Source organism: Triticum urartu, chromosome 2 (genome assembly GCF_003073215.2).
Source record: "Triticum urartu cultivar G1812 chromosome 2, Tu2.1, whole genome shotgun sequence".
In the NCBI taxonomy this organism is placed as follows: domain Eukaryota; kingdom Viridiplantae; phylum Streptophyta; class Magnoliopsida; order Poales; family Poaceae; genus Triticum; species Triticum urartu.
In genome coordinates this window covers 216,373,301-216,387,268 of record NC_053023.1, presented here as the reverse complement: position 1 = coordinate 216,387,268, position 13,968 = coordinate 216,373,301, and the positions used below count along the sequence as shown (strand labels likewise).

The 13,968-nt window shown below is 43.3% G+C and overlaps 1 long non-coding RNA gene across 1 annotated transcript; it reads left to right on the top strand.

The window, feature by feature from the left end:
- The first annotated feature begins 12,791 nt into the window (after positions 1 to 12,791).
- Positions 12,792 to 13,761, top strand: LOC125541431. The gene is made up of 2 exons (XR_007297527.1): positions 12,792 to 13,018; positions 13,398 to 13,761. It is a non-coding gene; the product is annotated as an uncharacterized LOC125541431 (long non-coding RNA).
- Positions 13,762 to 13,968: the final 207 nt, after the last annotated feature.

Below are 13,968 nucleotides of genomic sequence, written 5' to 3'. Positions count from 1 at the left end.
CTATCCCAAGTATGCTCTATGTATGGTATTCCGATGATATGATACAAGATGATCTAGTATGACAATCTTAATGTTGTATGATGCTATGGTTCTTTCTTAAAAGCTCTTTGCATATCTTTCCCTTTTGCTTAAAAGCTTGTTTGGCTCTTTCTCTTTTGAGCTCTTTTCTCATGCAGTGTTTCCCGAACCAAGATAGCAATTGTGTATGCAATGACAACTTTGTGACACAAAAGATGAAACCAAGATATGGACCAATGATATGATATGTATGCAATGGGAAGTATGATCACTAATGTGCACAAGTGACGTTGTCGGCAATACTCAAAGGCTAGTCTCGATGGGTAAGATACGCAAAATTGGGCTATGTGGTTATCAATGTAATGGCAAGAATGATATATCACGATACCAAGATGAGGTTACCGTTCTTGCTTACAGTATGGTGTCAAAATGGTGAAGTGGTTGTTGTCATTGACGAATCCGTGGCAAAGATGAGCGGCAGTGATGTTGATGTTGAACCGTACCTAAATAGCCGAAACACAATAGGACACGGAACCGCAACTCAAATTCTCAAAGCAAAACGTGACAAAATTGTCGGAGTTGGTAGTGGTAAGCGATGGTGGTATATGTGGGAAATGGTGGTGCTATGCGGAAGTGGTGGTGTTATGTGGAAGTGGATGTGGGCACCGGAACAAAATTTTGGCGAAATTTGAACGAAAAACGGGGCGGTCAATGGAAGTGATGCTGCCAGGGGCCGGATGTCCGGGCTTGATGGCCGGATGTCCCAGGTGGCCGGATGTCCGGGCTTGATGGCCGGATGCCCCAGGTGGTCGGATGTCCGGGGGTTCGGCCGGATGTCCGGGCTCTGTATCTGTGGACGAACTTGATGAACTCCGCGTGGAAGAGGCAAATCGGGGCAAAATTCAGGGGATTTTGTGGATGGAAATTGGGGAAAAGATGGGGGAAAGCTAGATCTACCTGCAACACATGAAATCCGCGGATCAAATCCAACAAAATATCATCACACCAACAAATCACAAAAAAATGGGGGGGCTATTTTTGTGGGGAATTTTCAAATTAGGGACAAAATCAACAAAACTAGGCTAGAAAACACAACGGGGAGGCTCCGAAATCATGATCAACCTGGCTCTAGATACCAAGATGATGTAGGGTGGAACCCTAGATGGCCGATCTTTCACGAAAGGAGCGGATCCCAACGCGGAACACGAAGAACACGAGGGGAAACACGAGAGAATCACTGAAACCAACAAGAACGATCACACATATGCTAGATCCAAGTACACAAAGAGATCACACGATCCAAAGTCAACACGGGACGATACATAGGGTAACCGGTTCTTCTCCGTGAGGAGGTCTTGATGGGGGTCTTCTCCGTTAAGGAGGTCTTGAATCCTTCTTCGAAGAGGGGTCGCGGTCTCTCTCAAGGAGTAGATCTGTATGGATGAGCAAAGCTCTATCTCAAGTATGAGCTAAACCAATGCTAACCCTAGAAAGATGGAGGAGGAGGAGTATATATAGTCTAGGTGGGCAAAGGGATACACGGGCCACGGCCCTTACATTGTACACAGACAGGGGAGGCCGGATGTCCGGGCGTCGGGCCGGATGTCCGGGCTGTCGGGGCTGGCCTTAACGCTCTCTGGATGGAAGGTGCCGAATTTACGGGCTTCGGGCCAGATATCCGGGCTGGGCCGGATGTCCGGGGCCTGTAGGTACTTGGCAGCTGTGCGGCTGTTGCTCCAGGGGCCGGATGTCCGGGGTCATGGCCGGATGTCCGGGGCCTGGGAGTTGTTCTTGAGTCCTTCCGTTGGTTCCCTTCATCCCTGAACTTGGGGACTTATCCGTCTTCACATGCATCTTTGGGAGGGTCCTCTTGGTACCTGATCATGCACAACATTCCAGACTTGAGTAGTAGCCATGTCTCGAGTGGATCATATGTGATATCACTAAGGAAGGAAGTCACCTCGGTCTCGAGAGCTCTAGCTCTAGCTCGTGTCATAGGTCCTCTTGGCACTTCGCGAGACGATGGTAGGTCCATGGGGATGACCGTAAGATGCTCCACATCAATACTACCTAAAAAGTACTATACACACACACACACTGTCTAAACGTTCTTATATACTACATACTACGCGTACATACTCTATGATTTGGTAGATACTACATACAACATAAAAATCTCAAGTGATGGTAAATACCACTGGTGGTAGATAAAATTTGTCATATATATATATGTGTGTGTGTGTGTGTGTGTGTACTAGCAAGAGGCCCATGCGTTGCACGGAACATCAAGATGCATTTATATGAGTTGTTTATCTCGTGGGAGACAAAGATGAACGATGGAAGGTCTTATTTGTAAATGTGAAGAGGGATGCGGGTATCTTTTTACAAAATTGTTATAGTTTGCTTTTTATCCCTTAGATATAGATCAGACGGCCTACATTGCAGGATGGCAGGCACACCATCATCACCAAGTTGGTTTTTTTATAAGAGACGGTATGGGACACCTAGGTGCCTAGGCTCCTTGCCTTTTCACCGTTTGATTGCATTTAGATGCGTGTTATTGTGATAGGTATATAAGGTAACTGGTCAACCCATTACTAATTGCCAATTCTGAAACAGTTAAGTATGAAAACAATTATAATGTATATCATAAATGGATGTCATTAAGCACGCCATGCATGGTAGCATATCTTTAGAAGGATAAATACTATACATTAGATATATTACGAATTAGGTATATATGAATTCATCTGTTTAGTATGTACCCGTTAAATTTTTATACGTATATATCCAGAATATTTTGTACATACACATTATATTTTTGTCTATGTATATACCCAGAATATTCAGTGCGTATCAATTAGATTAGGTATGTACGGATTCATTTATTTATTACAAACTCTTTAGATATTTTTTAGTACGTATATACCCAGAATATTTAGTATGTAACGCATTAGTTTTTTGTGTATATATATACCCAGAATATATAATACATTTTGATTAGATTTTTGTGTATGTATATACTTAGAATTAACTTACTTAGTACGTATTGATTAGATTTTTGTGTATGTATATACCCTAGAGTACTCAATATATTTTTCTTGTATGTGCATACTCATCGTATTTACATACCTTGACATTAAATTTATGAGTATATACATACATACAATAAATACATAGGATCATGTGTGGGTATATGTAACAAACATTCCTTAAACTAACAATAATCATGAGTGGGTATCGGCATGCATCATATATTACTACAAGTAAAAAATTTAATTAGGATCGCATTTTAATTATTTGGTCACCTTAATTTGTATAGAAATATTAGCGGTTAAAAAGTCCAACCTCGTCTTAAATTTTTTTTAAATACTACATACCTTGAAAAGTAAAACTTTAGAAAAATACATAAAAACATCCTTAATATACATACAAACCTTTGGGACCTTTCGTATTATTTATCATATATGATACCTTAAGAAATAGAATTGTATATACATACTATTTTTGTTTGGAAAATGAATCATACTAGGAAACCGGTAGTGTATTATCTTTTTCGGAAAGCAATTGTTGACCATTGATGCTTGTAGTGCATGCAAACAAAATTTGGATATATATATAGTAACGCTAAACTAAGCGTGAGTGTATAATAGCTTTTTTTACACCCCAATAACGGTACATACAAAATATAGTAACACACTATGTAAAATATAGTAATTTCGTAAAAATGTAGTAAATTAGAAACATAGATGATAAAAAATATTTTCCGAATTACTACATTTTGTACACCGTTTTACTAGATTTTGTACATAGAATTACTAAGGGATGTAGAATAAACTATTCTACACTCACGTTTATAATAGCGTTACCTTATATTTATATTTATATTTATATTTATATATATTTATATATATTTAGTACCACTTTACCACCACTTGTGTTTTGTATGTTATATGTTGTACCTATCAAATTGGAGAGTATGTACGCGTAGTATGTAGTATATAACAATGTTTAGGTAGTATATATATACTACTTTTTTGGTAGTATATATCGTATTTTGAGTATGCTCATTTTTACGTACAAATATGTACGTATTTCACAAATATAATACAAATCATGGGTTAACTTGTAATTTTTTCATGTAACTCACTTTGGAGTATCTTATATATAGTATATGAACATACTTTAAACGATAAAATATAATATATATATACTACCACATGGTAATATATGAGATATGTGGGGTAACTACCCCTAGGTGGTAGGATGGACCATATTCTCCAATTATGATAACACCCCTTAAGACCATATTCTACACACAAATCTCTTATTCTGCTAACACTTACATGCTACTCAGTCCACCTACCCGGACCGCACGGTAACACGAGAAAACTACATTAGGCCAACCCTCACACCCCACTTTCTACCCTGCAGCAACCCACCCCTTGTTGCCCACCTTCCCCACTACGACCACCTCCCGGCACCCCACCAACCCCACCACTCCGGCGCCCCACCGCTCCCCACTCCCGCGGCATGCCACCACCCTACCCCTCCGGCGCGCCACCACCTCCCAGCCCCGCGGCGCCCAACCAACCCACCCCCGCGGCGCCCCACCAATGCACCAACTCCGGGGCGCCTCCTCCGACCTCCCTCTATCACCCCGATGCCCACCAACTTCAGCGCGCCTCCTCCGACCTCCCTCTGTCGCCCCGATGCCCACCAACTCCGGCGCGCCTCCTCCGACCACCTTCCTCCCTTCCTAGGTCGGGCCGCAACCGGCGATGCCGTGGTGCCCCACTCCGCCACCTAACCCCACTCCGCCCCCTGGAAACCACTTCCCTCCCCGCGCCTCCTTGTCCCAATGATGGATCCAAGCGGAGCTGGCCCTGCCGCGCCATAAGCAGACGGGATCGAGCAGCTGCTGCCGTTGACCCCTTCATCCACGGCGCCTCACGACCCTTGGGTTGCCGGGATCGAGCAGGCTGCCCCGCATATGCGCCTCTCCGCGCATCTCCTGTCGTCCAACCTCGCGCCCCGAAGGTTGGCAGCCGCCTGCAATAGCCGTGGTCTGAGGCCGTAGGAGCGCCACCTCACCTGCATCCGCCATGGCCGCCCAGAGTGCGCGAAGAAGGTCAACAACGTCGACAGCATCCCCGGAACATGAGTTGCCGCCGGTGCAGCTCACAAAAGGCCTTTTTGCTTTTTGTTTTTGCAGATTTTGGATGCGCACTTCATCTTGTGCGGTTGCCCACTGAAGTGCGCTTCCGGTGTCCGCTCGGTTTTCTGTTTCAGACCACAAATCATTAAATCAAATGCAGTTCATTGGGGAGTAGTTCGCGGTTCTTGCAGCTCGGGTCTGGCGGTTTGCAGCATGTGCATGCAGTGCGGCGAGTGGGTGTGTGCAGTGTGGCGTGTGGATGTGTGTAGTGCTCAATAATGGTCGTGGAGCACCAGACGACGAGCACCACCTCCCCGCCACTGTGTCAAACCCCCATGTAGTGTGGCACTAGTTGTTCTTCCATAGGTCAAACAGGAGAAGAAAAGCTGGGGTCGACACTACTCTGCCGCATGCAGTGCACTTCATCTCATGAGTGGTTGCAGTTGAGAGAGCGTGTGCGTGCAGAGGAGGACATGTGCTTGTAGTTGAGACCATATGTGCGTGCAGTGCACCCGTTTTGGTCCACTTATTCATTTTTTTATGTGGTTTACAATGTAAAACAGAGAGAAAAAACAAAACCATCAAAACTTCGTTTACTTTTCATTACACTTCATCTCATTACAGTACGAATGTCTTTAATAAAATTGTTTGAAGAAGACAAAAAAAGTAGTTCACTAAAATTGTGTGTAGCAGCTTATTACCCCTTTGTATGAAGTGCAATTTATTTCGTGTGTTTCAAAACTCACTCGACTAAAATCAACACATGCAGTGTGTTTGGTCCTCGGATGTGGTTCACTTTTGAGAGTGATGTTGTTCACTTGCACACAAAAATGAAAGTGCTAAAAATTTAGCGCAACAACAAAGATAGTAATGAGGTTCACTTCAATGTATGTCGCGGTTCACTTGCCTCCTCTCTGCGGTCCACTCTCGTTCACACAAAAAATGAAAGAAAAGACAACAAAAACTCGTCTGAGAAAAATTTACGTTCGACAAAAGAAATCATGAAGTTCACTTGACCATCTGATGTAGTGCGTTTTTTAGTCTAAAGAAGTGCGGTTTGTTACCTCGTTTGGGAAAATTTATGTCCCACAAAAAAGAAATCATGCAGTGCACTTGTCCGTCTGATGAAGTGCGGGTTTTAGTCTAAAGAAGTGCGGTTTGCTACCTCGTTTGGAAAAATTTACGTCCCACGAAAAAGAAATCATGCAGTGCACTTGTCGGTCTGATGAAGTGCGGTTTTTGGTCTGAAAGTAGTGCGGTTTTCTGTCTGATGCAGTACATACGACGATTTTGCCTCACGAAAAAACAGAGTGTACGCATTTCGTTAAAATCAAAATTGCTCTTAAACCGTAAGGAATCAGAGAGAGTGCTCTACATGAAAAAGTTGCACCTAGTCGATATCTTTCCAATGGCGTATAATTCGAATCATTTTGACAAGCGGTTTGCAAAAAATTCGTGAAAAACGGTCGCTGCCACCCGTCGCCAGCCGCATGATTTTCTAAATCAACTAAAAACCGTAAGAAATCTCAAAAACATTCCAACATACGAAAGTTGTGCCTTGTCCGTAGCTTTCCAATGACGTATCATACACCTCGCTTTGACAAATGATTTGAAAACTGGAGCTAAAACAGTATCGAAAATTGCAAAAAAATTGAAAAAATGCAATTCCGTGATTTGTTAAATTTAAAACTGCTCCTAAACCGTAGCGAATTAGAAAAATAATATATATGAAAAAGATGCGCCTCAACAATATCTTTTCAACGGTGTATCATTTGCTTCATTCCGATGAGCGGTTTAGAAAAAAAAGTGAAAAACGCTCGCTGCCACTTCGTGTGTGCCGCACTGTTTTCAAAACTGCTCTTAAACCGCGTGGAATATCAAAAAGTGTTCAACATGGAGAATTTGCGCCTAATCAATAGCTTCTCAACGGTGTATTACACGCCTCGTTCCGATAAACGGTTAAGAAACTAGAGCGAAAAAGTACCAAAAAACATAGTGTGCAGTTTTTTTCGACACGAAGTTCACTCGCCTGAGTACTGCAGCACACTTGGTTCAAACAATGACGTGCACTTTCGTTGAGCGTGCAGTGCGGAAGTGTTATCAGAATAGTTATTCTACTAATATTAGCAGAATAGACCGTTACAAAAAATTGCACGCTCTGTTTTTTGGTACTGTTTTTACTCCAGTTTTTTAACCATTTATCGGAACGACGCGTGTAATATACCGTTGAGAAGCTATGGATTAAACGCAACTTCGCCATGTTGAACACTTTTCGAGATTACTCACGGTTTCAGAGCAGTTTTGAAAATTGTGCGGCACCCTACTTGTGGCAGCGAGCGTATTTCCGCGTTTTTTTCTAAACCGCTTGTTGGAATGAAGCAAATGATACGCCGTTTGAAAGATATCGTCGAGACTCAACTTTTCATATGTATTACTTTCTCTAATTCTTTATGGTTTAAGAGCAGTTTCAGAATTACTAAATCGCGGAATTCTGTTTTCCAAATTTTTGCAAATTTTCGGTACTGCTTTTTCTCTAGTTTTTTAACCGTTTGTCCAACGAGGCGTGTGATACGCCGTTGGAAAGCTACGGACGAGGCGCAACTTTCATATGTACAAATTTTTATGAGATTCCTTACGGTTTTGAATTAATTTTGAAAATGGTGCGGCTGATGAACCAGTGGCAGCGGCCGTTTTTTCGTGAATTTTGGCAAACCGCTTGTCGGAATGATACAAATGATACGTCGTTGGAAAGATATCGACGAGGCGCAACTTTTTCATATAGAACACTCTCTCTATTTCCTTACGGTTAAGAGAAAGTTTGAATTTATCGAAACGCGGACACTGTTTTCCGTGACATCCAGATCGTCGTGAATACTGCATCAGACAGAAAACCGCACTACATCAGACAGTCAAGTGAACTTCATGAATTCTTTTGTCGGACGTAAACTTTCTCACCCGAGTTTATTTGTGAGTTTTTGTTGTCTTTTTCTCAACAATTTTTATGAACGAGAGTGGACCGCAGAGACGAGGCAAATGAACCGCGACGTATGTCAAAGTGAACCTCATTGCTATCTTGTTGTTTCGTTTAAAAAAATCGCACTTTCAGGTTGGGCGCAAGTGAACAGCATCACTCTCAAAAGTGAACCACATCCGAGGACCAAACGCACTGCATGTGTTGACGCAATCAACTAATTTTTGAGACACACGAAACAAATTGCACTTCATACATAGAGGTAATGAGCTGCTACGGAAATTGGAGCAAACTACTTTTTCTAATTGCCCCACAAACAAAACAAATTGCATCCGAGAATGAAGTGAACCTCCCGTGGGGATTTTTTTCTCTTTTTCTACAAGGTGAACCACTAAGGGGTTGCACTTGTTTTAGAACTTCGAAGAGGGTCCGGCGAGCTAGACAATTATGTAAAGTCATGCACCTGCACTTCTCGTTCGTTCACGGGCTGCAACTTTAGACACAGTGAGCTGCACATCTAGCCACATCTCATTCGTTCCCGAGCTGCAAAATTATGTACAGTGAGTTGCACATCTGACGGAGTATGTGAGCATCACATCTAGCCACGCATCGCGGACTGCATGTATCACGTCCTTTTGGACGGCTCGGCGAAGTAAAACGCCCTATGGGTGGTTTTCTTGGGGTGACTTGAGTGACCCGTGGGGGCGAAAAGAATGGACTGCTACAAGACCAATGGTACTGTTTTTTTCGTAGTAGTTGTTTTTTAGGCTCAACAAGGTGTGCAGTGCACTGTTTTTTCCTTTTTGGTTGTTCGTCTTCTGACCAAAACAGTAAACTAAACCGCGAGAATAACAAACAACGAAGCGCATGTCAGTTTCTTACATAGTGAACCACCAAAGTTCTCATAATGCACTGCATCTTTTTTCTCAGTTTTAAGCGAGAATAGCAAAACTACAGACGATAAAAAGATCCAAACTGCAGAGGCTTCTGTTTTTTACGCCGGACTGCACAAAGGCACATCGTGTGGTGCAGATCCCCTCTGCTCACCGTTGTGGCGAGCTGCAGCTGCACGCCGCGACGAGAAAATGCACCTGCAAGTAAAAACTACCAATACTGCAAGTGCACCAGTACTGAACCTCATCACTCATGCCGCCGAGCTGCATGTCGACAGTCGCCGAACTGCAGTGGGGGGGATGCGGCCTTGTTGGAATGCATCCGTCCAAAAGAGGAGGTCACGGGGGAGGAGTTGAGAACCCACGGCCGGAGCTGATGCTCATCGTGAGGCGCTCCCTGTGCTCAGCGGCAGAGAAGGTCGAGAGAGGAAGGCAGGTGGCCTCCTGGTGCAGCTGCGTTGTCACCGCCCGCAGAGAGTAGCAGCCCTCACCGGCAAAGTAGCAAGCGCCCGAGCCATGGGAGAGGCAGATCCAGGTTGGGAAGGGAGGCAGAGGGGGAGGAAGTGGGCACAAGGGAAGAAGAGGAGTTGGGCGCAAGGGAGGCGGTGGCCGGTTGCGTGAGAGGTGGCCGGTGGCCGGACCTGACGCGGGGGGAGGGAAGAATCCCTGGCTGGATCGGCGATGGCGCGTCGCACTGGTCCCGGCGGTTTTGAGGAGGGCTGGCCGCGGCTCGGCGACGGTAGGTGGTGGAGGGGAAGCAAGTGGTCGGGTGGGGGAGGAGGTGCCGCGGCGCTGGCCGGACAAAAGAGGAGGCGTAGCGGCGCTGGTAGAGAGTAGGAGGAGGCATGGCGGCGTCGAGTGGTAGGAAGATGAGGCGTGGCGTCCCCGACCAGAGGAAGAGGAGGTGAACGAGGGCGTGGCGGCGACGGCCTGGGGTTGTACTCCAAGGCGGCGCTGGTAGGTGGACTTGGGCCGGGCGGCGAGGCGGCGGCCTTGGGTGGATAGGGGCAGGGCGGGGCGACGACGGCTTGCAGTAGAAGGTAGAGGGAGGTGGGGGTTTGGCCCAGGGGATAGGAGGTGTTGTCGTAAGGGAGATGGGGTGGGGATTTTTGCTGCAGTACGGTTCGGAGGATAGTAGGTAGGTGTTAGCAGAATAAGACTTGACTCTTAAGGGGGTGTTATCATAATAGACCGAGCCTATATATAATGTTATTATTCATCATTCAAGGTGCACAATAAATTATTCTTTATCAGAGGTAATCTTACTATCACTTCCTAAATAAATTACGTTTAGAATATAAATAATTACATGCATATTGATTCAATATGTAAAATTTGGTATAAAAAAGCAAAAAAATAGGTTATAAGACTAGAAAAATTACATTTTATGTATGTTTTACACTATATTTTTACATTCGTAATTTTATGTAACATAAAATATTTTTTACGGCAAGTACACATTTTCTTACGTTCTCTTTTTATGTATGAAATAAGACAAAATTTACGAAACTAAAAAATCAGTGCATTGATGTCAAAATAGAGAGGGGGTGAAGAATAACTATTCCTCGCCCAAGGTGACGAATAGCTATATATAAAGTCTATTAATAACCCTGGGTGAGGAATAAGTAATTCCTCACCCGAGTCGATCGACCGAGAGATGGTCCGGCTGTAAAATTATGTTTGCCCACTTTAAAATTATGTCGATGGAAACGGTTGGGCTTTGGCTGGTCGCTAGGAGCTAGCCCACTCACCCCGTACATGAACAGGTGCGAGCAGTTTTCACGGGCTCGGGCAGGTGTTCCTCTATCCCGACCCTCTCCTCTCTGGCAATGGCGGAGGCGACGACAGCGGCGGCACCGAAGGGACCAACCGGAGGCGAGGCCTACTCCCATCTCTCGCGCGTGAAGTAGTCCACTTTGCGCCTCTGATCGGTAGCGAACCGAGGCGACATAGGCAGTGCAATGATCCGACGCGAGCTGGGCGGCGATAATGGGCCTTCTCTGGCGTCGCCCTCCATCGTTGGCTTTCTTCTCGCCGGTAAGATCTCCCTCCTCTTCCTCCTCCTCCACAAATTTCTTAATTTCTAGGGTTAGGGTTCTTGGTTTTTGGGAGCGAGGCAGAAGAAGAGAAAGAAAGAAAAAGAAACAGAAGAGAGGATCTTGCATAATGAAGAGCTGATGTACTGTTGTAGGTTGATGGTGGAGACTGGCGCTCGGAGGTGGGATCAATTCAAGGAGGAGGTGGATGTCATGCTGTAGGAGGAGAAGAAGGCTGCGGAGAAGGAACAATAGTACAGTATCTTCTTAGATCCAGCCAAAGGCGACGGCCCTGTTTCTACTCTGTTATAGATAAACTGTTCTTTTTTTCTTCATTGGAGCTCCACCGTTTTGAAATAACTAGACTGTCATATAGTATTGAGAAATACCATGTTCAGCCATTTACTTAGAATGGAGTTGGGATGCTGCTACTGTATGACAATGGTCATCCCATCATTGTAAATATGCTCTATTGCAGAAGCCACATAAAGAACTCGGAAAGGGTAAAGTACAAGTAAATGTGAAAAGCAAGCCTCGCAGCGAAAAATCAGGCCCCCAAAAGAAGCACAAAACATTCGTGCCCAAGTAACTGTAATCTTAATGCACAATGTCGCCGGCTTGTTGATAGGAGTGTAATGTCTAGTTAGTTTTTGAGTTAATTGAGCCACTGCCATCTGGGGCAATCATATTCTGAACATATCGATATTTACACCTATCGATTAGCTAATCTTACTAAAGAAAACAAATGTGCCTTTTCCTAAACTTGAATCGTCCTGGTAAAAGTACGGATTTTCACTTGACCTGTGGCTGTCTATATGTCGAAGGCTTCTGAATTTCTCTAGGCGTAGAATTGAACAATAGTGAGACATTGTAGGCGCAGACCTGAATAATAGTGAGACATGGTATCAACTAGCGAAAAGTGCAAGATGCAGGATCAGCTTTTATTTTTCCAGTTCATGGTACATTTGTTGCTCTTTGTCACCTCTTTGAAAGCACTGCATACACCTGCAGTACAGTAAACTTTCTCAGGGTTGGTTCTCATATTTTCACACTGAGCTTAGGCTAACGCTGGATGGCTAAGCACCTATTTATTTCTAGTTTTGATATGTTGATACATGGTGAAATGAACAGAACGATATAGTTGGGCGTGCTCCTATTTTATGTCTATGTAAAGAAGCAATGCAGTCTATATCGGATGCAAGTTTGGAAATGTATTATTTGTACATGCTCCTATTTTATGTTGGCCCCACATCTCGTAACTCTCAAATTTCTTACATCGGCTGGCGAATGTGGGCTAACTCTGAACTGCTAGATTTTTATATGTGGTTGGTTGGACACCTTATATTGGCGGACACTGACCTTCTCCCAGCCTGTCAATATTCACGGAAGCTAAGTTTGATTTATTTCTATTGCCAAGAGGTGGACACTGATTCTCATCCAGCCCGTCAATCTTCACTAATATTTTGGTTTAACCTGCTCTCAATGCAAGAGTAATCATGTATAACAGGGAAATGCGATTTTTCCTTTAGGTTATTGCTTGTTTGTTTTTTGTAGCAGACACCAGATGGGAATGTGCTATTTTTGATGAGTAAATGCGATTCTAGCTATGCTCCATCAATTCAATTTTTTCCGTAGCCATGGATACGTAAAGAAGATCAGCACCATTATTTTTGTTTGAAATTCCTATATACTATAAGACTTTGATTTCGTGACCTATTTTCCTATCTTGCAGAGCCATCCATTCAAATATGGTTAATATCTTCTACCCTGTATTTACTGTACCACTTGAATAGAGACGTGCATTTATTTTAGTCGATCAATTTTTCTGCTGTAGCAATACTTTTTGTTGTCATCCTGGTTGTGCTCCAATTCACTATTTCCATGAATTAATGTTAGGTACTCCGTCAGCATGTTCACATCATGTGCTAGCCTGCTTTTAAAGGTATTTAAGTTTTGATGCTACGTAATTCATTCATGAGATTGTGCATGGATAACTTGTAATCTTTATCTCTTTTGTTTCATATTATCCAATTTTATCTCACACAGTTTGGTACAAGACATGATTTAGGTTGCATTGCAATTGTAGTTACAGAACTTGGCCTCTCTGTCTTGTTTCTCTGTTTACTTTCGATTCATACCTGTAGCTAGTGTGTTCATGTGATTCTCATAAATCTGGTACATCCAAACTTCCCTTGTGTTTTTTTCAGTTTAAGATAGTAAAGCCTCAGTCTATCTTCAAGTATGATGTGTTCTTGTTTGTCGGTGGTCTCTACCTATTTGTTGGTATGCTCCTCAGAACTAAAAATATTCTATTTTTTCAGGTCTATTCAAGTGGATGACGACAACTGTATGAGGGTAGAGAGGAATGAGTTTTCTGGAACACGGCTTCGTATTTTAGTGTATGGTGGGTACAGGTATTGTTTGGTTCAAAATTTAGACCTTTTTACCAATAATTAGTAGCAAAATTTATGATTGTTGAGAAGAGAGGTGAAGCTAAAGACTTCGGTACTATTCTTAGGATACTATATGTTGCTTCCAGGCCATGTATAAGAATTGTTCAGTTACTTGAGAGATTGTTGAACATATGAAATTGATGGAAGTCTTTGGGCACCCTCAAGTTAAGTTGCTTGAAGACCAAGTTCAAATATGTGTGAGGGCAGTGCAGTTGGGCATGCCAGTGTAGTAGATCTGTTTTGAAATAGTGCTTTTAGAAATTTTCCTGCTGCTGGTCGCCAAATGGCATTCAATTATCTCCAAATGATTTTTTTCTATACTCATAGGGATAGTTTTAATTACATGAGACATTTCCTAGAACCATTAGTTAGTTTTGTACACTGAATCTATTTATTAGACGGTTTTGTTATTCCTAGGTCCATGTTGATCGTTCTTCCA